The sequence below is a fragment of the Salmo salar genome, chromosome ssa02, assembly GCF_905237065.1.
Source record: "Salmo salar chromosome ssa02, Ssal_v3.1, whole genome shotgun sequence".
Classification (NCBI taxonomy): domain Eukaryota; kingdom Metazoa; phylum Chordata; class Actinopteri; order Salmoniformes; family Salmonidae; genus Salmo; species Salmo salar.
The window spans coordinates 31,091,000-31,118,025 of NC_059443.1; the positions used below are offsets into that span (position 1 = coordinate 31,091,000).

A 27,026-nucleotide genomic window follows, 5' to 3' on the forward strand; every position below is an offset into this window, starting at 1 on the left:
AATGACACAAATATTAATTTTCACAAAGTTTGCTACTTCAGTGTCTTTAGATATTTTTGTCAGATGTTACTATGGAATGCTGAAGTATAATTACAAGCATTTCATAAGTGTCAAAGGCTTTTATTGACAATTACATGAAGTTGATGCAAAGAGTCAATATTTGCAGTGTTGACCCTTCTTTTTCAAGACCTCTGCAATCCACCCTGGCATGCTGTCAATTAACTTCTGGGCCACATCCTGACTGATGGCAGCCCATTCTTGAATAATCAATGCTTGGAGTTTGTCAGAATTTGTGGGGTTTTGTTTGTCCACCCGCCTCTTGAGGGTTGGCCACAAGTTCTCAATGGGATTAAGGTCTGGGGAGTTTCCTGGCCATGGACCCAAAATATCGATGTTTTGTTCCCCGAGCCACTTAGTTATCACTTTTGCCTTATGGCAAGGTGCTCCATCATGCTGGAAAAGGCATTGTTCATCACCAAACTGTTCCTGGATGGTTGGGAGAAGTTGCTCTCGGAGGATGTGTTGGTACCATTCTTTATTCATGGCTGTGTTCTTAGGCAAAATTGTGAGTGAGCCCACTCCCTTGGCTGAGAAGCAACCCCACACATGAATGGTCTCAGGATGCTTTACTGTTGGCATGACACAGGACTGATGGTAGCGCTCACCTTGTCTTCTCCAGAAAAGTTTTTGTCCTCCGGATGCCCCAAACAATCGGAAAGGGGATTCATCAGAGAAAATGACTTTACCCCAGTCCTCAGCAGTTCAATCCCTGTACCTTTTGATGATGTTTTGATGTTTTTCCTGGAGAGAAGTGGCTTCTTTGCTGCCCTTCTTGACACCAGGCCATCCTCCAAAAGTCTTCGCCTCCTGCCATTCCTGAGCAAGCTCTGTACTGGTGGTGCCCCGATCCCGCAGCTGAATCAACTTTAGGAGATGGTCCTGGCGCTTGCTGGACTTTCTTGGGTGCCCTGAAGCCTTCTTCACAACAATTGAACCGCTCTCCTTGAAGTTCTTGATGATCTGATAAATGGTTGATTTAGGTACAATCTTACTGGCAGCAATATCCTTGCCTGTGAAGCCCTTTTTGTGCAAAGCAATGATGACGGCACGTGTTTCCTTGCAGGTAACCATGGTTGACAGAGGAAGAACAATGATTCCAAGGACCACCCTCCTTTTGAAGCTTCCAGTCTGTTATTCGAACTCAATCAGCATGACAGAGCGATCTCCAGCCTTGACCTCGTCAACACTCACACCTGTGTTAACGAGAGAATCACTGACATGATGTCAGCTGGTCCTTTTGTGGCAGGGCTGAAATGCAGTGGAAATGTTTTTTGGGGGATTCAGTTCATTTGCATGGCAAAGAGGGACTTTGCAATTAATTGCAATTCATCTGATCACTCTTCATAACATTCTGGAGTATATGCAAATTGCCATCATACAAACTGAGGCAGTAGACTTCATATTTGTGTATTTCTCAAAACTTTTGGCCACGACTGTATGCCCTTGAATGGCGAATGGGAAGTGCGCTTCAATTACCAGTTGGGAAATAAAAATAGTAGCTTTTTTTGTGGCCATCAAAACTGTTGTTAACACGCAATCTCATTTAGAATTGTTACGCAATGATTGGTCTTATAAAAGCATGTTTAACTCCAGCAGCAACTAATGAGCTGTTTGAGAAGCTGTAGCAGCAGCTCTCACGCTGTCTGACAGATTTCCGCTCATATTTGCAGGACAGACATCCCAGCTAATAAAGTTGTACAAGTAACTCTAAAATGCTACTCACAGCTTGCTGCACTTACACAAAACAAATATTAGACAGCGAGGTTCTTGATTCAGGAGGGGATTCTCTGCTGTTACCAAGTGAAACATGATTTTGGAAGAAGCTAACCACTAAATTAGAAAACCAAATGCACAACTGCAGAGCATTTCACACATTTTCAAACAGTTAACTTAATAGTTAGAAGTTATCTAGCTGGCAAACATTTAGTTGTGAATTCCATACTGTGACTAGATCACCTAGATCACCTGGCTGGCCAACAGTCACAAGGCTCTGGGCTCTTGTTGTTGTATGCTATGTAAATAAACACTACGTGATTGGGGACTAGTACTGATAAGGTTCATCATGAAAAATGATGTGAAAGGTGAAATGAAGAACGCAATCTTCTTTATCTCCTAACTCATTGCACAAGTTGACTGTAGGTATTTACTTAAATGAAGCTACAAATATTCCCATTTATAAAAAAATCAAAAAATCTTCAATGAAATAGTTTCATCGGTATTGACAGTGTTCAAAAACCATCCGGTGGCTATTTCTAAATTATACAAATTAACCTATAGACCGATAAGCATGACCGGTCAAATGTATATACATTGACTGGTATTTCCATCAATGAATAGGCTAAAAAGCCTTATTTTACAATGGGATTTTTTTTCAACGGGCTGGCGGCAGTTTTATTTATTTGGCTTAAAAAAAACAATACTGGCCAAAAGCCGTCTATTGCCGCCTATTTGTGTGTGTGTGGTGTGCGTGTGCGTGTGTATAGACTAGTAGACTATTGAAAGCCCTCCATGGTTGTTCCTGTGGGAGCAAGCTGTGACTCCAAAGCTTGTAAACAGGAACCAGCAGGGTTTTAACAGACTCACAGCCCTGCAGGTGTTTGGATTGAACACACACTCTCCTGCTAGCTAGCTGTCTTTCCTCTTCTTCATGGTTACATCCCAAATGGCACCCTATTACCTATATGGTGCACCTCTTTTGACCAGGGCCTAATGCACTACATGGGCCCTGGTCAAAAGCAGTGCGCTATATAGGGAAAAGGGTACCATTTGGGACACTTTATTTTCATTGCTCGGGCAGGAACTAGCATGGAAGTTGACCCTGTTTAGCCTCATGCACTTTATCTGACATGGAATGTCAAGTCAAACGATTCTATTGACTGAAAGAGGCTGACAAAACTGTTATCTGTTGGTTTTCATAATTCCATTGACATTGTACAGCTGTCTTGTTGACTTCTAGAATACAGGAATTCAGGCTGTTCCTCTGGTATGCTAGCTAGCTGCTATCCCAGGTCATTTGCTTTGTTTGCAGCTGGTGATAGAGACAGGATGCATCCCAAATGGCGCCGTATTCCCCATAGGGCTCTGGTCAAAAGTAGTGCACTATAAAGGGAAAACGCTTCTATTTGGGATGCATCTGGGTTATTTTTCTTGTATGTGTGGTGGTCGGTGAATGGCTTGACAGGCCTTGTTAGGTCAACTCAGGCCTGTTCTTAGCCTAGTGTTCTACTGAGCCTGACATGAGTTTTCCCAAGGGTGAGACCTCACCCTGCTGTAAACATTGTCTGGGACAGGGTTACCTTTAGGTGTCTATTACCTGCTGTATGTCTCAATGGTCTGTCATATATCAACTGTCCCTCTGTAGTAACACCTGCAGAGCTTTCTTAGTCATTCCCCTCAGGTAGTTGGGTCCAAATAGGATTTCAAATCAAATTAAATTTTATTTGTCACATGCGCCAAATACAACATTTCACCTTACAGTGAAATGCTTAGTTACAAGCCCTAACCAACAAGGCAGTTTAAAAAATACAAAACATTTAAAATACCTTAAAAAAGTAAGTAAATAAGAATAAGAAATAAAAGTAACAAATAATTAAAGATGTTTTCTTTCAAATACTTAAGCTGCACTTAATTAAGCTTTTCTGGCTCAATGGAACAAATGAAATAGTCCCAAAAGGGCAAACTGCACCCATCTGGCACCCCAGGCAGACACTCAAAGAGGGATTTGAAAGAAAACAGATACTATTTGAACCCAGCTGGTCTGGTAATAAGGTGGGTGAGAGGGGACTGGCCCCGTGTCATATAATTCAATGAAGGCATGAATATGGGAGACGTGTCTGTGGGTGTTTCATAGTGATGAGCAGTGGAGTGCTGGGACCGGTCTTTGATCCTGCATTAGAATTGACATTGCTTGCATCCCAAATGGCATCCTATTGCCTACATAGTGCACTACTGTTGACCAGGGCTCTGGGAATAGGGTGCCATTTGAGACCCAGTATAGTCTCTGATGGGAGTATTGGCAGCAGCTTTGTTACAGAGATACTAAAAGCCTGGCTCACATCCTCTCACATGACCTTTTTATTTCACTAGGTTTAGCTGGTGTCAGTATTTTGCAGATGCAGACTAGCGTTTTTATTGTGAGGACTGGAAGGTTTCTCTGTTAGGAAGATAGTGTTTTAGCCAAGTATCTCTACTGCTGTCAATGTTGTAATCCTCCACAGTCACGACATTGGGATTTCTCCTGGTCTGTGTTCACATCAAGGATACATCCCAAATGGAACCCTATTCCTTATATAGTGCAATACATTTGACCAGGGCCCATAGGGCTCTAGTGCACTATATAGGGAAAAGGGGGCCATTTGAGACGTGGCCCATGTTGAGCAGTTTATTTTCATTGCTCGGGCAGGAACTAGCACGGAAGTTGACCCTGTTTAGCCCCATGCTCTTTATCTGACATGGATTGTCTAGTCAATGGATCCTTTTGACAGAAAGAGACCAATCAAACTATTTGGGATACTATTTAAATCCAGCTGGTCTCAAGTTTCAAGTTTTAATGTCACATGCACAAGTACAGTGAAATGCCTTTTTTGCAAACTCAAAACCCAACAATGCAGTAATCAATAACAATGTATTATTTTAAGAAAAAAAAACACAATAAGAAATATGAAATACACAATAAAGTAAGTAATTAAGCAAAGCATATGCAGGAAATATTTTTTTAAAGTCAGTTCCAGTACCATATTTACAATGTGCGGGGTCTGGTAATAAGGTGGGTGAGAGGTAACTGGCCCCGTGTCATATTATTCAATGAAGACATGAATATGGAAGATGTACCTGTGGGTGTTTCATAGTGATGAGCAGTGGAGTGCTGGGACCGGTCTTTGATCCTGCATTAGAATTGACATTGACTGCATCCCAATGGCACCCTATTCCCTACATAGCCCATAGGATCCTTGTCAAAAGTATTGCACTATATAAGGAATAGGGTTCCATTTGGGATGTATCCTTGATGTGAACACAGGCCAAGAGAAATCCCAATGTCGTGACTGAGGAGGATTACAACATTGACAGCAGTAGAGATACTTGGCTAAAACACTATCTGCCTAACAGAGAAACCTTCCAGTCCTTTATAAAAATGCCAGTCTGCATCTGCAAAAACATAGTGAAATGAAAGGTAATGTGGGAGGATGTGAGCCAGGCTTTTAGTATCAACGTAAGAAAGCTGCTGCCAATACTCTGATCAGAGACTAGAAATGCGTCCCAAATGGTACCCTGTTCCCTATATAGTGCACCACTTTGACCTGAGCCCTGGTCAAACTATCATCGCAGTGTGAGTCGCAGTGGGAGGACATCTGAGTCCAGTGGGAAATCACTCTTCTTCTTCTTCCCCTCCTTTTCCTCCCTCTCCCTCCTCCTCTCTTACCGCTCCCTCCTCCTCCCCTCCTCCTCCTTAAGTTCACCTCAGGGAACACCACACAAAACTTGATTGGTTCCTCTCAATGGCTGGTGCCTCAAAAGGCAATAGGATGGCTCACACCAAAAACATGTAGCATAGCAGGCATAAAAAGAACAGGGAGCAGATCAGATGCATACACTGCCATGCATAAGGGACCGCAGATGAGTGTAGCTCATTAGCTAACTGGCACTGTGCAATGCTGTACCAACAATCAACTCTCCCAGGTCTTCCTGCTGGAGAAGTCAGCTGTTAATGGCTCTACTTGTAGAATGTGGTGAAGAATTTAGGCTGGGTCCATAGCGCGAGCATGTGTGTATAGTTGTGACTTCTACCATCTCTCCTCCCATCTGTCTCTGGCCTGACAACTGCTCATTCCCTCAGAGCAGCTGAGCTGACAGGGATGGTCACAACAGCACAGACCGGCTCACACATCATTAGACATTAGATAAGCCACAAGGACCACAACACAAGCTTCTACAACCCATACTGCCCACTCAGACACGCACTAACAAGGCTAACTCTACAATGTGCTAAGGTTAGGATGTGACCAGGGGCGAAAATCTGATATCAACTTTGGAGGGGACAATTACATTACAATTTCTCAAGAGCAATTCCTGAGGGGGACACCAAAAGTAGTGCTGTAACACATAGCCTACGTTTAATATGGTAAATGTATATTGAGGAACCAAAGAAAAAGGTGTTTGCCGTACTCCTAACTATCGGTACCCAAAACTACACAACTAATCACAACAGCAATACCATTGCCTTTAACAAATCTTAGTTCAGTCACCAGTTTAAGTTGAGAGTGGGGGTATCCATGGCATTTTCCAATTATGTTCCTATTTTACAAGTAAAAAAAATTGAGAACCTTTCATAATGTTGCCAAACAAAGACTCAACAAACTTACCTGAGACTCCCTGTCTCTGCCAGTCTGTCCCTGCATATCTGTCCCCAACTCTGCTGTCTGTGTGCCATCTGTTGCCTGCTCTGCCTAATGACATCATTGTGAAATATTTCCATTAGAATTTCATTTCTTTCTTATGAACATTTTATCAACTATTCTTTGAGATATTAGGCTACTAGGGTTCTTACTTTGCGTTTTGGTGTACTGAAAAATACTCTGATGTCCGTCTTTTTTCTGCCATTTTTCTACCTGGTTGGCTACACACACACAGTATGTAGGTTATTTACAGTAGGAGATGGGCTTCTATCATCTTATCTTCTATCATTCTATATGGGCTTCTATCTAAAAGGTAGCTAGCAAATGTGAAACGGATTGCAGTGACAAGAGTTGACAGCTGTATGAGTTCACCATTTACACAACATATGCTGCAACCTTTTGTAATTTTAATCGTTTGTTTCATATTGGCTGGCTTCTAACAATAGCTGAATTTGCAAAGCTAGCGAGCACCAATTCAGTGGTGTTTGCTATAATCTTTGCTACCCGGGTTAAATAAAGGTGAAATAAAATATATAAATAAAAGTTCCCTTGCGACAATTTAGCTTTTGCAACGAGACCATTAAATATATTTAAAACAATGGTAGAAGAGAGTGTAGTTCTGTTCAGTTTATCGCTAACCTTATCACAGGGACTTTGAAGCACTAACTTACATGCATGCTGATCGTGGAATAAATTGACGATAGCAAAGATTCCATCTTTGATGACGCCACATAGTAAATGGAATAGGTACTAGCTAGCTTAATAGTTAATATTTGCGCGCTAGCTCTGCATATTCAGCTAGTGTGTGTGCGCGATTGACTGGATTAACCTCACGTCAGTTACGTGCATTGAGTGCCTTTCAGACAGTAGATACGACCTCTACGTTACCTCGCAAGCTAAGGAACTGGCAGTGGATCAAACCATTGTGAGGCAAAGGGTGGGGGGGTCGCAATCTTTTGAAACTTAAAAACGAGCTATTAAGTATCTATAATCAGTACAATTGCTTTCATTGCGTATTATTAATATTATATAAATTACATAGTTATGTTTCAGTGATATATTGGGGGGGGGACAAATCATATTTTTCCCAGGATGGGGGGGGGTCGTGTGTCCCCCGTCCCCCCCGGGATTTCCGCCCCTGGATGTGACATTATATACAGGTAATATTGCTAACTGCATAACCATTTTTAAAAGCATGCGTTCTCTCCTTTTGTATCTACTACATGGTGCACATTCACTCTTAGAAATAAGCTGTTGAAATAGTCTGTTGTTGTGAATTTGTTAGTGTAATACATCAGGAAAGTACCAACTGCTAACCGTTAAAAAGGCACGTTCTCTATTGACCACTGGAGACATTGCATTTGTCTGGAAACCGTCCACAAAAAATCTCCTTTCTCTCCCCTGTGCTTGGTTGTCGAGTGTTATTTAATTCCGATTGGTTTATTGAGTTGCTTTTGTTACGGCTTCACAATCGAAGCTACATTTCATAGAATGTCCTAATGAATAGGCTTCTCAGAGCTCACTGAGTTCTGCACTTGTTCCATTGTCTGACCTCCATCATTTGGCCTCAGCTGCTGTGCAGTGCTGCCCAGTTTGCAGCACTGTGACTCTGTGGAGGCCTCTCTAAATCAGCTTGTGTTTTCTCTCGCTCCCTCTCCCTCTCTCTTCCTTCTCCCTTTCTCTCCTTTCCTCTCCTTCTCCCTCTCTCTCTCTCTCTCTCTCTCTCTCTCTCTCTCTCTCTCTCTCTCTCCTGGCTCTGTGTTTGGCTCTCTGTTGTGAGGTGAGAGGAGCTGGGCATGATCTGGGTTGAAACTGGTTTGATTCGCCTCAGTGGAATAGGGCAGCCAGGCTAAATCCCACTGTGGTATAATAGGGGTTATAATTAAACAACGGAGGCTGTTTACACCCTGGTCACCTGAATAACTCAGGATGGCAGGAGCGTCTCTGTGGAAACTGTAGAGGTGTTGGCATGTGGGGGTGGGGGTTGGTGAAATGGGTCGGTGAGTTAAGGGGGGAGTTAAGAACAGGAGGGCACAGCTGCTGCTTCCATGTCTTTGCAGCTGCGGGCACCGACCTCACCATCCCACCCATCTTCCCGCAACCCATCTTTGTCGTGCCACCTCACACACCCAACCAGTACTGCCAGTATTTGCCCCCTACCCCCTCTTTGTCTTTCTTTCTCTCTCCCTCTCTTTCTCTCCCCTCTCATTCTCTCTCTCTGACAGACAGCTGACTCCCCCTGACTCCCCCTCTTCCAGAGGACTGATAAGCCTCCCCAGTTATTTATTCCTGATGGCTCAGTGAGATACGTGCCTGACCACAGACCGACCGACAGACCACCATGGACAGGCCTCAGAGAAGAGCCTTGTTGTTCCAAAGTCGCCACTGAGGGGACTGGAGTTTACAAACTAGACTGTTATCTACTAAGAGAACTGGATTTTACAAACTAGACTGTTATCCATTAAGAGGACTGGAGTTTACAAACTAGACTGTTATCCATTAAGAGAACTGGATTTTACAAACTAGACTGTTATCCATTAAGAGGACTGGAGTTTACAAACTAGACTGTTATCCATTAAGAGAACTGGATTTTACAAACTAGACTGTTATCCATTAAGAGGACTGGAGTTTACAAACTAGACTCACTGAGACGGCTGGAGTGTCCAGACAACCAGCTACTAGATTGTTACTGGGAGCTAACTTTACTTGCCTGGTTTTAGTCATCTCCAGTTGGTAGAGAGTTCACAGATCTGATCTGGTCATGGCAGGACTCACAGTGCTCTTTCGCTTCCTATACATGGGCTTTCTGAGGGACAGGGGGAGACAGCAGGGGAGACCGCAGGGGAGACAGCAGGGGAGACTGGCGCTAACCGACCAAAGTCAAACTTCTAAAGAGAATGGTATGTCAAACCTAATACCCTTCGCTTTCATCTGCATTGCTTGCTGTTTGGGGTTGTAGGCTGGGCTTCTGTATAAGCACTTTGTGACAACTGCTGATGTAAAAAGGGTTCCCGAGTGGTGCAGCGGTCTAAGGCACTGCATCTCAGTGCAAGAGGTGTCACTACAGTCCCTGGTTTGAATCCAGGCTGAATCACATCCGGCTGCGTTTGAGAGTCCCATAGGGCGGCACACAACTGGCCCAGCGTTGGCTGGGTTTGGCTGGGGTAGGCCGTCATTGTAAATAAGAATTTGTTCTTAACTGACTTGCCTGGTTAAATATAAGTACATTTGATTGATTCACCTACACTACTGGTCAAAAGTTTTAGAACACCTACTCATTCAAAGGTTTTTCTTTATTTTTTACTTTTTTCTACATTGTAGAATAATAGTGAAGACATCAAAACTATGAAATAACACATATGGAATCATGTAGTAACCAAAAAAAGTGTTAAACAAATCAAAATAGATTTTATATTTCAGATTCTTCAAATAGCCACCCTTTGCCTTGATGACAGCTTTGCACACTCTTGGCATTCTCTCATCCAGCTTCATGAAGTAGTCAACCTGGAATGCATTTCAATTAACAAATGTTTGCCTTAAAAGTTAATTTGTGGAATTTCTTTCCTTCTTAATGCGTTTGAGCCAATCAGTTGTGTTGTGATAAGGTAGGGGGGGTATACAGATGATAGCCCTATTTGGTAAAAGACCAAGTCTATGTTATGGCAAGAACAGCTCAAATAAGCAAAGAGAAACGACAGTCCATCATTACTTTGAAACATGTAGGTCAGTCAATACGGAACATTTCAAGAACTTTTCTTCAAGAGCAGTCGCAAAAAACATCAAGCACTATGATGAAACCGGCTCTCATGAGGACCGCCACGGGAATGGAAGACCCAGAGTTACCTCTGCTGCAGAGGATAAGTTCATTAGAGTTACCAGCCTCAGAAATTGCAGTCCAAATAAATGCTTCACAGAGTTGCTTCACACAAGTAACAGACACATCTTAACGTCAACTGTTTAGAGGAGACTGTGTGAATCAGGCCTTCATGGTCGAATTGCTGCAAAGAAACCACTACTAAAGGACACGAATAATAAGAAGAGACATGCTTGAGCCAAGAAACATGAGCAATGGACATTCGACCGGTGGAAATTGGTCCTTTGCTCTGGAGATGTTTGGTTCCAACCGCTGTGTCTTTGTGAGACGTGGTGTGGGTGAACGGATGATCTCCGCATGTGTATTTCCCACCGTAAAGCATGGAGGAGGAGGTGTTAGGGTGTGGGGGTGCTTTGCTGGTGACACTGTCTGCAATTTATTTCGAATTCACACTTAACCAGCATGGCTACCACAGATTTCGGCAGCGATACGCCATCCCATCCGGTTTGGGTTTAGTGGGACTATCATTTGTTTTTCAACAGGACAATGACCCAACACACCTCCAGGGCTATTTGACCAAGAAGCAGAGTGATTGAGTGCTTCATCGGATGACCTGGCCTCCACAATCACCCGACCTCAACCAAATTGAGATGGTTTGGGATGAGTCGGGCCGCAGAGTGAAGTAAAAGCAGCCAACAAGTGCTCAGCATATGTGGGATCTCATTCAAGACTGTTGGAATGATTGAGAGAATGCCAATTAGTGTGCAAAGCTGTCATCAAGGCAAAGGTTGGCTATTTGATGTGTTATTTCATGATGTTATTTCTACAATGTAGAAAATAGTAAAAATAAAGAAAAACCCTTGAATGAGTAGGTGTTTTAAAACTTTTGACCGGTAGTGTATGATATATGCTTTCTGTGTTAGCGCCACGTTACGTCATCAGGTGGTCTGTCTTTGTGTGCTATTGGCTGTAAGTAAAGACCTTTTACAGATCATTTGCCTTTGTGATCCACTAAACCACCTCCAAGTTACTTCCTCCCCTATTAATAGAAAAAAACGGTAATTCCCCCTCGACTTTCCTTTGAAAAGCTTTAAACCTAGCTACTTGGTAATGTGCCTGCTGGACAGCCTCTCTCTGATTGACTAAAGATACTGGCTATAATAGGGGTATCAATGAGTTCTTGGTTCTGGTCATATCTTCGAAAAGCCAGTCCGGTAAAAAGCTTATGTCTTAATTAAAAGGGCAGTATTGTATTTTGAGACAGGCTTGACTATGCAAATAAGCCAATAGGCAGAGGGGTAGCCTACATTGTCTAATTCTCTGTATGGTAATAATAATACTTTGCATATTACATCATACAACACAATACAATGCAATGTCAATGTACAGTCACCTATTTGGCCCATGGTGTTACAGATCAAGTGAAAAATCATAAATTAATGTCAAGCCCTTCATAATGTAAAAATGTTTTTAAAAGTCTCATGCAATGTAGGCCAGCATTGAACACCACATTAACAGTTGAAGTCGGAAGTTTCCATACACTTAGTTTGGAGTCATTAAAACTCGTCTTTCAACCACTCCACACATTTCTTGTTAACAAACTATAGTTTTGGCAAGTTGGTTAGGACATATACAATTTTCCCAACAATTGTTTATAGACAGATTATTTCACTTATAATTCACTGTATCACAATTTCAGTGGGTCAGAAGTTTACATACACTAAGATGACTGTGCCTTTAAACAGTTTGGAAAAGTCTGGAAAATTATGTCATGGTTTTAGAAGCTTCTGATAGGCTAATTGACATAATTTGAGTTCGTTGGAGGTGTACCTGTGGATGTATTTCAAGGCCTACCTTCAAACTCAAACTTTGCTTGACATCATGGGAAAATCGCAAGAAATCGGCCAAGACCTCAGAAAAACAATTGTAGACCTCCACAAGTCTGGTTCACCCTTGGGAGCAATTTCCAAATGCCTAAAGGTACCACGTTCATCTGTACAAACAATAGTACACAAGTATAAACACCATGGGACCACGCAGCCGTCATACCGCTCAGGATGGAGACGCGTTCTGTCTCCTAGAGATGAACATACTTTGGTGCGAAAAGTGCAAATCAATCCCAGAACAACAGCAAAGGACCTTGTGAAGATGCTAGAGGGAACAGGTACAAAAGTATCTATATCCACAGTAAAACGAGTCCTATAACGGCATAACCTGAAAGGCCGCTCAGCAAGGAAGAAGCCAGTGCTCCAAAACCTCCATAAAAAAAGCCAGACTACGGTTTGCAACTGCACATGGGGACAAAGATGGTACTTTTTGGACAAATGTCCTCTGGTCTGATGAAACAAAAATAGAACAGTTTGGCCATAATGACCATTGTTATGTTTGGAGGAAAAAGGGGGAGGCTTGCAAGCCGAAGAACACCATCCCAACCGTGAAGCACGGGGGTAGCAGCATCATGTTGTGGGGGTGCTTTGCTGCAGGAGGGACTGGTGCACTTCACAAAATAGATGGCATCATGAGGAAGGACAATTATGTGGATACATTGAAGCAATATCACAAGACATTAGTCAGGAAGTTAAAGCTTGGTCACAAACGGGTCTTCCAAATGGACAATGACCCCAAGCATACTTCCAAAGTTGTGGCAAGATGGCTGAAGGACAACAAAGTCAAGGTATTGGAGTGGCCATCACAAATCCCTGACCTCAATCGTATAGAAAATTTGTGGGCAGAACTAAAAAAGCGTGTGCGAGCAAGGAGGCCTACAAACCTGACTCAGTTACACCAGCTCTGTCAGGAGGAATGGGCCAAAATTCACCCAACTTATTGTGGGAAGCTTGTGGAAGGCTACCCGAAACGTTTGTACTATGTTAAACAATTTAAAGGCAATGCTACCAAATACTTATTGAGTGTATGTAAACTTCTGACCCACTGGGAATGTGATGAAAGAAATAAATGCTGAAATAAATCATTCTCTCTACTATTATTCTGACATTTCACATTCTTAAAATAAAGTGGTGATCCTAACTGACCTAAGACAGGGAATTTTTACTAGGATTAAATGTCAGGAATTGCGAAAAATGTTGTTTAAATGTATTTGGCTAAGGTGTATGTAAACTTCCGACTTCAACTGTAGGTTAATGTAGTGGCCACAATAGCCTATTGACTACAGTCTGAAACTGTAAGGGCACAGCCTCAGTGTTGACTAAGTTGCACAACATTTCCACAACGTCCAAGTTTCTGCTCACAATACCTAAAATTTTCTCAGTGCCCCAAAAAATATGAGGGAAGATTGTAAGTAGTGCTGGGCTATATGGCCAAAATATCATATGATATTTTTCACATTTTTGACAGTATGACAGTATTTTACGGTATTATATGTTTTTTAATAATAGAAGTTCTAAATATGCTTTATGAATAGTTCATGACCCTAGGGTGGAAACATATTATAAGTGATTGCAATGGGTCTTTCTCCATTCTGAATGTTTTGTACTGTTCAATCCAACTTCAAAAATTTCTACATTTCCATACTGTGCCCCACAGAGCTGCATAATATGGGAAAACATCTTGGCCTAGTTAAATGGTTAACTGGTGGAATCATGGAAATAGAATGATTCATCTAATTCTATAGTTGGAATATAGTGGGCAGCACCTTGAATACATTCTTTGATATGACAACGCAGGAATAAACCAGGGAGGAATTATCAACAGGGTAGGAACCAAAGTGTTGGTCAGTGTTTCCATGGGACACTAATTAGATGTTACATAACGTGTTTTCTTACCTCATGTAGCTTGCTAGCTAACATATTCATGCTTCGCCTTTTCCTCTCTGATTTGGAAGATACCGTTGCACAAACAACATGCTTATCTAGGCCTACATCAGCACAAGTACCAGGCTGTATTAGTTACCAAAGTTTGTTCTGACTTAGTACATTTAGCAAGCTAGGTAGCCAGCTAACTAGCGATTAGCATTATCAGCTAACACGATTTATTTTAGCTAGAACTTGATAAGAAAAGAAATACTAGCAGACAGCATGATACACAAACGAATAGTGTTATTATAGAATGCTTGCAGAAAACAGCATCATTGTCACCAACATATTTTTGCATCTGACCATGCAGACTGCAGAATGAACAGCAAGAAAGTGCTCTCTCCATGAGTGACGAAGCGTGTGGGAAGAAGCATTCAGCAGGAGGAGCGGGAGCGAGAGATGACTCATGTAGCAAACTGAGTAAACCATAAAAAAGGACATTACATGCGCTGGAGTTGCATATCACATTTAACAAAATAAACATTGAAATATCGTTATAGAAGGTAAAGTTAAACCCAAACCGGTTCCTGTATCAATACCGGTAAAAAATAAAATAAGGTATACCGCCCAGCCGTAGTTGTAAGTGGGATGTAAATGGATGCATTTTGCTGTGTAGTGGACAGGGGTCCAGGAATTAGAGAGGGGATTAAAAGCAATCATCAATAAACCCTATTCCACCGCAAATCCATGTACGACAACTGTTTGGTCCGGCTTAACTTTTTTCCATGGAGTCGAGAGTGAGGCAGGCGGCCGGCGAGAACTGCTTAATTCAAAGCAACACTCCTCGTCAGTAAATCTTATTTGGGGAGCAACGGGGGACAAGAAAGAAAAGCTCCAATTGGTCAAAAGACCTAGCATTGCCTTCGTAGTAAAGCTTGGTTCCCGGGAGGCCGAGAGGCAGGTTGTCCGATTTCCTCCTGACGTACGGGGCCTGCCTACCCAGATCTACAGGCACGGTCGGCTGCCCACCTATGATTTCTCAACGACCTAGGATTTCACTAGTTTCCTTTGTTAAACGGAGAAAGGTCAAATCAGGAGTTAACAGAGGTACCTGTGATGATGGCGGTGTTGGATAACCGCAGCTGGCAGTATTCACAGGCAGGGAGTACCCTCATCCAACTGTCAGGTAACATTACAGTGTCTCAGATACTAGTATTCACCCTGTTGTTGCTCTCTGTGTCTGTCTTGGTGCATGATTAGGGAAGCTAGTTGATTCTCCTGTTTTGGTAAATACAATGTAATTTGTGTGAATGGTTTGTGTTTGTCTATTTCTGTACATTACTGTATTGCCAAGGTACATTAGTCTGTAGTTGTGTGGTTTGCTGTTCAGATTCCCTCTGCAGCATTAGGTGCTATCAGCTTTCAAAGAAGAGGGGAGGAGGGTAGAGTGTCCTTGATTTATGAAGCTCTGTGGCTCCAGCCAGCTAATCTACCAGAGCCCCTATACACTGTAGTTTCCTTATATATTAGCTATAGGCTATATCCGTGTACCAAATGGCACCCTATTCCCTATATAGTGAACTACTACCATGCCGGGCTCTGATCAAAACTAGTTCATTATATTGGGAATAGGCTGCCATTTGGGGCTCAATATATCTATCTGAAAACAATGAATTGAACAATGACAATCAAGGCTTCAATGTGGACTCTGGCTAAGCAAGCCTATGCACTGACTCTTTTTGATCACAGAAGACACAGACCGGTGTGAGTAAAAATGGGGGGAATTGCTTGTTTACTCAGACAAAATCTCCAGCCTAGAGACTGTAACTGCATCCCAAATGGCACCCTATTCCCTACATAGTGCAGTACTTTTGACCAGAGCCCTGTGTAGTGTACTGTATAGGAATAGGAGGTGCCATTTGGGATGCACCTGTGACCAGTGGTGAGGTAATTAATGCAGAAGAATCTGTGGCGCGCCTGGCTCCTTCCTCCGAGGGGACAGGAGAAAATGAAGGCCATTTGTCATGAAGATAGCTGAGAGAGAGCTACGGAATGAGATCAGGGTCTACTTTAAATCTCCACCATCTCAACCTGTCAGTTTTTCTTCCGGGGGCTTCTCATTAGAGTCCTGGGTTGCGTCCCAAATGGCACCCTATTCCCTATGGGCCCTGGTCAAAAGTAGTGCACTTTATATGGAATAGGGTGCAATTTGGAACAGTGCCCTGGTCTCCTGTCTGTCCCATATCACCTTGGCCTGTCTCTGTCTCATCATAACACTCCTCTGAGAGGGTTTGTTGTCAGGTGGAGGTGGGATACTAGAGAAGATGGGTGAACAGATGTAAGGTATAATCTAGTATTGGCCTTGCCCTGCATAGAATGGAGAACGGACACATGTAACATTCTGCCTTCTGTACAGACCAAGTGTTAGCCTGTAGACTAAATCAAATCAAATGTATTTATACAGCTCTTCTTACATCAGCTGATATCTCAAAGTGCTGTACAGAAATCCAGCCTAAAACCCCAAACAGCAAGCAATGCAGGTGTAGAAGCACGGTGGCTAGGAAAAACTCCCTAGAAAGGCCAGAACCTAGGAAGAAACCTAGAGAGGAACCAGGCTATGAGGGATGGCCAGTCCTCTTCTGGCTGTGACTATAGCTTATAGAGACTATAGCTTAGTGTTCACCATTACACATTGTCTTTGGATTGCACTTGTGATTTGTGAACCAGGCTCATAGAAGAGATATAGAGGGATGGATCAAAGGGTGAACACAGCATAGAGAGGGTTGCCCATGGAGATGCCAATGGTAAAGTTAACAATGCCCCGGTCGATAGAGGGAGAGGGAGCCGTAAAATAAACGAGGTGAGGACAGTATTGGAAGTGTCTGTGTAAGAGAGGGATCAGTCGACAGATGGCCACAACACTACCTTTAAAAGCAGGGAGGGAGAAAAGGGTCATTTCACTAGTTTATAGGCTTTTTGGGGTGATGCACGGAAAACTACATTAACATACTGATTACAATGATGTTTTATATGGCAGAGTGGTGTTTTAATAAAAAACGGTAAGAACACAGCTGTGAATATCTCTACGTAGTACAACACAGTATTGAAGACGCCTAGCCTAGTGTTTTTCATTTAGTAAAATTGTTTTAAAGAAGCTGCAACAGCACAATGAAAGAGATTGTGAAACTGTTGAACTGAGAAAGGCTGGGTCTCTTCCAACTGTCTGTGAAGGTCGTACAGCTCTTCAGTTGTTTGGTCTCATCGCTCCCCCTGGCACTAATGGAACATGAGACTGTTGGTATTATACTGTAGGTTGTCACACTGGAGAGATGGAAAACAACATATCAACAGCACCATGTAATTTGTTTTTAATCGTCTATGACTGGTCCAACAATATTCAGAAAGCACAGCATAGACACCTGGATTTAAGAATTTATCAGTTTATATACATCAGGTTTCACCATAAATGAAAACCCTGCCCAGTGCCCACCGAGCGTGTCTGGCAAGCTCAATCAAGCGCACCTAAAATATAATATCAAATAAATGAAATAAAATGTTCAACCCAGGTCTGCTATGTAATAACGGCAGAACCTGATCAGAAAACAGCATTGACACATTCTGTAGTGTTGAGAGACCTGGTCACTCAGGACTGTGTTCTGTTTCTGTTCTGCCTTCTGCTTATTTAAGGTCTCAAAAACTGGCAAAAGAAAGTGGCACATCGTTACCTCAGAGGAAATGCTATACTTAAACCCCCAGAAAAAGGGTGTCGGTGCTGCGCAGAGCAGAGCCAGGCCAAAGCACACAGCATACAGGCAAAGTTTCCCTCTCCATCCAAATGAGATTAGAGGGGCTGAGGCCTCTGTGACTGGACCTGCAGGGTGAGAGAAACACCCACACTTCCTCTGCATTTGAAGCGCTCCAGAGTCAAGCTGAGCTGAGCGCACAACACAGCTGTGAAGAATAGCTCCCATCACAGCCCCAGCCATGGCTTTCTTTACACAAGGGTTGCATCCCAAATGGCACCCTATTCCTTATACAGTGCACTCGTTTACATGGCTCTGGTCAACAATGTGCACTATGTAGGGAATAGGGTGCCATTTGGGAAACAAACAAGCTCTATATCCTGGTCTTGTGGATGTGGCCAGCAACGCTGGGTCTGATTCGCCCCATCAGAAATCATCCCCATACATTTGTACCCGGGCTTGGATTACTTGTCCTGTGCTTGGCTTTTTCAAGCTACTTACTTACTTAAACCCTTTTGCTCCTTGTTGCACCATAGGTCATCCACAAAGGTCATCCACAAAAAGTCCTAATCGGGGCAGAGCACTATGATGAACATGTGTGACTGGGGAGGGTGAGGACTTGTGTACCAACACACTGGTGTGGAAGTCAGTCCTCTGAGAGGCTAAAAGTCTCTGGCCGAAATGGCACCCTATTCCCTATATAGTGCACTGCATGGGCCCAGGTCAAAAGTAGTGCACTATGAAGGAGATATGTTGCCATTTGGGGACAGACCATGTGAAGCAGCTGGTCTTGCTGTCTATCTGTGGTCCTTGTAAGTAAAGTGCTGTTAAACTGACTGAAGAGGGGATTGACATACTTTCCTTACTCCGTGCCTGGTGCCTGGTGAGAGAGAGAGGTTACTGTGAGGCAACAGGCTTTAGACTAGAGAGAGCTGCTGGCCTAGCTCTATGTTTGTTACACCATGCCTGGTGCCTGGTGAGAGAGAGAGGTTACTGTGAGGCAACAGGCTTTAGACTAGAGAGAGCTGCTGGCCTAGCTCTATGTTTGCTTCGGTAGATCAGACCAGGCACAGCACAGGGCAACTTCCCGTTCTGAGGGTCAAAAGTAGTGCATTATGAAGGGAATGGGTTGCCATTTGGGAGGCAGACATGGACAACTTAGTGTAGTAGCATACGCAGTGCTGTGGGTCCAAAACCTATCTAAATTCATCTTTTATTTATGCATGTTTTCTCAACGAGCTGGAGTGGTGGACTTTATTTCCTGTTCAAGCTACTGTTGTTCCATTTGTCCATACACCTGGTCATACTGTTGTTCCATTTGTCCATACACCCGGTCATACTGTTGTTCCATTTGTCCATACACCCGGTCATACTGTTGTTCCATTTGTCCATACACCCGGTCATACTGTTGTTCCATTTGTCCATACACCCGGTCATACTGTTGTTCCATTTGTCCATACACCCGGTCATACTGTTGTTCCATTTGTCCATACACCCGGTCATACTGTTGTTCCATTTGTCCATACACCCGGTCATACTGTTGTTCCATTTGTCCATACACCCGGTCATACTGTTGTTCCATTTGTCCATACACCCGGTCATACTGTTGTTCCATTTGTCCATACACCCGGTCATACTGCTGTTCCATTTGTCCATACACCCGGTCATACTGTTGGTGTGACAGTTCTACTTTTTCAATTTCTACAAGAGCTCCCGAAGTGATATATATCCACGTAATAAAACAGATATAGAGGAACTTGTAGACAGGATGCCGAGGTATTGGGGGAGTGTGTCTGTATTCTGCACAATGCTGTTTTCATCAGACTGTGTGGCCATAAGGATTTTAGTTTTATTCATTCAGTAAATCTGTCGGCAGTGGCACTCCTTCTGCTCCCTCATAATTTACATTGTAATTCCATCTACGGGAGGGAGGGAGGGTGGGAGGGAGAGAGGGAGGGTGGGAGAGAGGGAGGGAGGGAGGGAGGGAGCGAGGGAGGGAGGGAGGAGGGAGGGAGGGAGGGAGGGAGGGAGAGAGGGAGGGAGGGGGGAGGGAGAGAGGGAGGGTGGGAGAGAGGGAGGGAGGGAGGGAGGGAGCGAGGGAGGGAGGGAGGAGGGGAGGGAGGGAGGGAGGGAGAGAGGGAGGGAGGGTGTGGGAGAGAGGGAGAGAGGGAGGGAGGGGGAGGAGGGAGAGAGGGAGGGGGGAGGGAGGGAGGGAGAGAGGGAGGGAGGGAGGGAGGGAGGAGAGAGGGAGGGAGGGGGGAGGGAGGGAGGGAGGGAGCACTGTTCTTTTACATAACAATGTAACCAAAATCTGCTAGCATATTTTTCCGCCTTGTGCAATACTTCCACTGCTGCGATGTGGGGGTGGAGGGAATGAACCCTAGCTGAGACAAAGGAAGGAATGTATATCCTTGAAACCATGACTCAAGTCACGATTTACATGCCTCAAATGACGTTTAGTGACTTGAGTACAACACTGTTATTACCTACATCAGCCAACGTCACACTATAGCTCAAGTGAACATTGTGTGTGCATTGTGAAACATCATCTATTGTAAGGCATCACATCGACAGCTTCAAATGCTGCACCGCCTTCCTATCATCACCATCATGGTTCTGTTGAGCCGTTCATTTCCTGCCAATGAATGGTTGATGTCAATATGATGCAGCAACTGCCATCTCCTGAAGTAGATCAGACTCCATGAATAAGTCATATGATTAAGTTGTTCGTGCCATTGTTTGAACAGAATATTTCTGATCTGATTGCATCACCGCCTGGTATGGCAACTGCTCGGCATCTGACCGTAAGGCGCTACAGAGGGTAGTGCGAACGGCCCAGTACATCACCGGGGCCAAGCTTCCTGCCATCCAGGACCAATATAATAGGCGGTGTCAGAGGAAAGCCCAAAAAATTGTCAGAGACTCCAGTCACCCAAGTTATAGACTGTTTTCTCTGCTACCGCACGGCAAGCGGTACTGGAGCGCCAAGTCTGGGACCAAAAGGCCCCTTAACAGCTTCTACCCCCAAGCCTTAAGACTACTTATTTTGTACACTGCTGCTACTCGCTGTTTATTATCTATGCATAGTCACTTCACCCTTACCTACATGTACAAATTACCTGGACTAACCTGTACCCCCGCTCATTGACTCGGTACCGGTACCCCCTGTATATAGCCTCATTATCGTTATTTGATTTTGTTACTTTTTATTATTTTTTACTTTAGTTTATTTGGTAAATATTTTCTTAACTCTTTCTTGAACTGCATTGTTGGTTAAGGGCTTGTAAGTAAGCATTTCACGGTAAGGTCTACACATGTTGTATTCGGCGCGTGTGACAAATAAAGTTTGATTTGATAACACAAGCAGTGTTTCCTTCTCTTCTCTCCAGCGAGGCACAGTAGTAGGAATATATTGTAGAAAGCCGTTTCTATGCCATTTGTTTTCAAAGGGCACACGACAGCACACTGAGTGAGTAGAATGGATTACCCTCATTATTAATGCATTATCAAGGCTGAGTGATTGACAACCTTCATTTCATGCTTGGCAGACTTGTAAATGAAGGCTGTGTGGTGCTGCCTGGGTTATAATGATTGTTCACCAATTACTGTATGGAGGGATATTTCAGTAAAGGCGCTGGGATATTGGTGTTTGTACTCATGTAAAGCAGGCTGAACATGTAGGCCTAGCAGTGAAAATCCTATATGAGCTCATATGCTTCAATTGCTTGGGTTAATTTGATGATTCTACATGTTCTGGTTCAGAAGTTACTTATTGCACCACACTGCGTGCAGAGCACTGTGTGAGGTGTGTGTGTGTGTACCTGGGGATGCCAGCGAGGTAGGCTATGAGTCTGCGGAAGGCATCTGTTCATATTCACGGTTACTTCTGGCCACCTGGATAACACAGGAACCAGCATGAGAAACACACAACAACCACTAAACAAGGTGTGTCTGGCCTGTCTTCTAGACGGAGCATTGTCTGAGACAAACATAGTGGAACTCTGCCTCTCCCTGCTGACCCTGATCTGTACTTCTAGCAGTGTGTGTTTGTGTGTGTGTTGTGTGTGTATGGTGTTGACCCTTCTCGGTGCCTCTAGCAGTGTGTGTGTGTGTGTGTGTGTGTGTGTGTGTGTGTGTGTGTGTGTGTGTGTGTGTGTGTGTGTGTGTGTGTGTGTGTGTGTGTGTGTGTGTGTGTGTGTGTGTGTGTGTGTGTGTGTGTGTGTGTGTGTGTGTGTGTGTGGTGTTGACCCTTCTCGGTGCCTCTAGCAGTGCAGTGGAGATCAGTGTTGGATGTGGGCCATTATCAGGCTGTTACATAAAACACCAAAGAGAGAGAGAGATAAAGAGAGAGAGAAAGGGGGGGGGCTGTGGGCACACTTGACAGGAAACAGAGGAGTTGTGTTTCCAGTGGGGCCCATGCCCTGTGTTACTGTACCACACACACATACACACACACGTCTACACTCCCACATGCTGCTGCAGGAATGTTTAGACTGGGCTGACATGCGTGTGTCAGATCATGAAAGGGAGTTGGACAATAAGGAGGGGGGAGGGAGGGAGACAGCTGAACAGCTACGGTGGTCTTGTTGTCATGCTCACACCTCTCCTCCTTAGTTTGATTCTGAACTTGACTGGACATGGGGGTGAGTACACACATGCACACAGATACACACAGACATGCAGGCATTCATGTGCACACACACACACACACACACACACACACACACACACACACACACACACACACACACACACAGCCCTGAAGTTCACCCACCTATGGTGTCTGCTCTTTGGATGAGGGTACACACAGACACGCTAATGCAATAGAACTATTATAGAAGCATTTTACCTCCCCTGTCCCTCTCGAACCTGTCCCTGTCCCAGCTGGTTGCCTGAAGCAATAGATGATCCTCTTTAGGGCCCAGCACTGCTCTGCAATCTCCCTTAATGACATAATGTGTTATGATGTCCAGTCAGGCCTGACTAGTGCTGACTGGGTCGGATGTGGAATAGAATCAATATCGAAGTAGCCATGTTGTATCGGTTGGCCTCTCCTATCCCAGAGCACGACTCACTCAGACTTCCCCGCTCGATGTTATTGGCATCAGATATTAAAACTGACTGATAAGATGATTCCACCAGTAGCCTATCATCCTATTACCTTGGTCTAATCTACGCAGTTCGTCTGTGACAACCGTTTTTAGCCTCTCTCCGAATAAAATCATATTTTTTATCAGCAGCAACAACCTGGTAGAATCATCATTAACACTTTATTTTACTGATGGTGAATGCTGCAAGCCTACTTTCCTGGTAGTCTATTTATGGTATTTCTTGGTAGTCTATTTATGGTATTATTATTACTCTGGATTCTTTCAGGTACTTACAGTAGGCCTGTGTTGGGATGGAGGACCCAGCAGTCTATCTTATTGGTGTGGAGCAGCAGCAGTTACAACAGTTACAACAGAGTCAGTAGATCAGGTGTAGTTGCTTGTATACTCTTAATATACTTCTAGATAGCAGCCTAGGCCTACAGTGCAGGTGACAGAGAGGACTGGATCCATTGTTATATTGACAAAATATACAACAGACAGATGAGGAAAATGGTAACACTGGTTAGGGGAAAATACGTAACTTCATTAAAACATAACGAATTTGGCCAATAGCAATAGATTAAATCAACTCATTAGCCCACAAAGGCAAACGTGCCTCGAACACAGGGAAAAACGCCCAGAAATGAACGCATCTGAGCGTAAACTGCAGTACTCAGTATTACATGTTACCTCAAGACCAGATCTTACAGAGTGATGAGAGTGGCATCCTAAAAGGACCTTCCCTTGGCCTCACCTGGCATTATCCATTCACGTTTAAACAGGTACATTTTCTCTCCAGCGAGGCACAGCATAAAATTGTATGAAGCCGTTTCTATGCAGTTTGTTTTCAAAGGGCACACGGCAGCACACTGAGTGATTATTAATACAATATCAAGACAGAGTGATTGTTAGTACATTATCAAGACAGAGTGATTGTTAATACATTATCAAGACAGAGTGATTATTAATACAATATCAAGACAGAGTGATTATTAATACAATATCAAGACAGAGTGATTGTTAATACATTATCAAGACAGAGTGATTGTTAATACATTATCAAGACAGAGTGATTGTTAATACATTATTAAGACAGAGTGATTATTAATACATTATCAAGACAGAGTGATTATTAATACATTATCAAGACAGAGTGATTGTTAATACATTATCAAGACAGAGTGATTGTTAATACATTATCAAGACAGAGTGATTGTTAATACATTATCAAGACAGAGTGATTGTTAATACATTATCAAGACAGAGTGATTGTTAATACATTATCAAGACAGAGTGATTATTAATACAATATCAAGACAGAGTGATTATTAATACATTATCAAGACAGAGTGATTATTAATACATTATCAAGACAGAGTGATTGTTAATACATTATCAAGACAGAGTGATTGTTAATACATTATCAAGACAGAGTGATTGTTAATACATTATCAAGACAGAGTGATTGTTAATACATTATCAAGACAGAGTGATTATTAATACATTATCAAGACAGAGTGATTGTTAATACATTATCAAGACAGAGTGATTGTTAATACATTATCAAGACAGAGTGATTGTTAATACATTATCAAGACAGAGTGATTGTTAATACATTATCAAGACAGAGTGATTGTTAATACATTATCAAGACAGAGTGATTATTAATACATTATCAAGACAGAGTGATTGTTAATACATTATCAAGACAGAGTGATTGTTAATACATTATCAAGACAGAGTGATTGTTAATACATTATCAAGACAGAGTGATTGTTAATACATTATCAAGACAGAGTGATTGTTAATACATTATCAAGACAGAGTGATTGTTAATACATTATCAAGACAGAGTGATTGTTAATACATTATCAAGACAGAGTGATTGTTAATACATTATCAAGACAGAGTGATTCATACTCTTTTCTGTCCGTCTCTGGCAACTGTTTTAACCTCATCTCAGAATGAACTAGTACTTTTAATCGGCATTCACAACTATTGAGTCTGCCATCTTTTTTGATAGGATGCTATTAATCATATCATGCAATGCCTTGTGAAAGTCGGATTTTGTGTTACAGTCAAATTAATAATCTATTTTGGATAATTGCAACAACAACAAATCCATTGAGCTGTGACAAAGTGGGTTGGGGACAGGGGACTGCAGTTTGAGACTACAAGGAGTGGTTTGATATGGTAATATGACCATGAATACATCCAAAATGCATCCCTATCCCCTATTTATTGCACTACTTTTGACCAGACCCCATGTAGAATAGAGTGACATTTGGGACACAAACCAGCTCTCCCCATGAGGTGGAACAGTGAGTGGGAAATATATTACGTTGCAGGTTTGCAGGAGATAAAGCCTAGCTACTGCCTATTAGCATGTCCATAAAATATTCAGAGTGAGAGCATAGGCCTCGGAGCTTCCTTTCCCAGCACTACACACACACACACACACACACACACACACACACACACACACACACACACACACACACACACACACACACACACACACACACACACACACACACAAACAGTATTAACTCTGAAAGTTGGATAATGAAAACCAGCTTGTTGACTCTCCTCCGTGTCACATTCTATTGGAGTCCAGCGTGAACGAGGCAACCCTCCCCAGACTACAACCTGTGTATCACTGTGTGTTTTCAAATTCGACTACTCCCCAACCGTGATTTCCCTCTCTGCTTTATTTGAAATAGAGCCCTGTCTCTCTCCCTCCCTCTCGCTCTCTCTCTTTCCCTCTCTTGCTCGCTCTCTCTTTTTCTCTCACTCGCTCTTTTTCTCTCCCTCTCTCTGTCTCTGTTTCTGTTTCCTCTCTCCAGTTTAGTAGTTAAGGAAACTGCAGCTCTACCAGGTCTAACACAGTAAGCTGCTGCTCTACCAGGTCTAACACAGTAAGCTGCTGCTCTACCAGGTCTAACACAGTAAACTGCTGCTCTACTAGGTCTAACACAGGAAACTGCAGCTCTACCAGGTCTAACACAGTAAGCTGCTGCTCTACCAGGTCTAACACAGTAAGCTGCTGCTCTACCAGGTCTAACACAGTAAACTGCTGCTCTACTAGGTCTAACACAGGAAACTGCAGCTCTACCAGTTCTAACACAGTAAGCTGCTGCTCTACCAGGCCTAACACAGTAAACTGCTGCTCTACTAGGTCTAACACAGCAAACTGCAGCTCTACCAGGTCTAACACAGTAAACTGCTGCTCTACTAGGTCTAACACAGGAAACTGCAGCTCTACCAGGTCTAACACAGCAAACTGCAGCTCTACCAGGTCTAACACAGTAAACTGCTGCTCTACTAGGTCTAACACAGGAAACTGCAGCTCTACCAGGTCTAACACAGTAAGCTGCTGCTCTACCAGGTCTAACACAGTAAACTGCTGCTCTACTAGGTCTAACACAGGAAACTGCAGCTCTACCAGGTCTAACACAGTAAGCTGCTGCTCTACCAGGTCTAACACAGTAAACTGCTGCTCTACCAGGTCTAACACAGTAAGCTGCTGCTCTACCAGGTCTAACACAGTAAGCTGCTGCTCTACCAGGTCTAACACAGTAAGCTGCTGCTCTACCAGGTCTAACACAGTAAGCTGCTGCTCTACCAGGTCTAGCACAGTAAGCTGCTACTCTACCAGGTCTAACACAGTAAGCTGCTGCTCTACCAGGTCTAACACAGTAAGCTGCTACTCTACCAGGTCTAACACAGCAAACTGCTACTCTACCAGGTCTAACACAGCAAGCTGCTGCTCTAGTCAGTTCAGTAGACATCAACCTATTATTACTACAGTGTATGACAACAGGATCTACTCAGGTCTAATTTACAGGCTGTGCTCTGATGCTATGACACAATGTAAAGGTATGTGTGTGTGGTCGTACATACACGTGTGTGTGTGTGTGTGGGGGGGATTGCTCTCTATATTGAGTGTAAGCCATCTGGTGAGTAGGTGAGGATATGAGTTAAGACCAGAGTACAGCGCTATAGCTATGATGCTATCTATCTAGTCACTACTGTGTCTCTTTGACTGCTTGGTTGTACGTTGAGGATTTAACCTCTCTGTTCATGATAATACTCATAACTTGTATGGTCTATTTTTGTTGTTATTAGTGGTTGTCACCATCCTGAACTCTTATTAGGCCTTCTCAAGTGTTCAA

General features: G+C 43.2%; 1 protein-coding gene across 5 annotated transcripts in view; it reads left to right on the forward strand.

The window, feature by feature from the left end:
* The window catches only part of LOC106579830 (triple functional domain protein), a 138,509-nt gene that overhangs the window by 28,509 nt on the left and 82,974 nt on the right, over positions 1 to 27,026 (forward strand). The gene's annotated exons all lie outside the window — the stretch shown is intronic.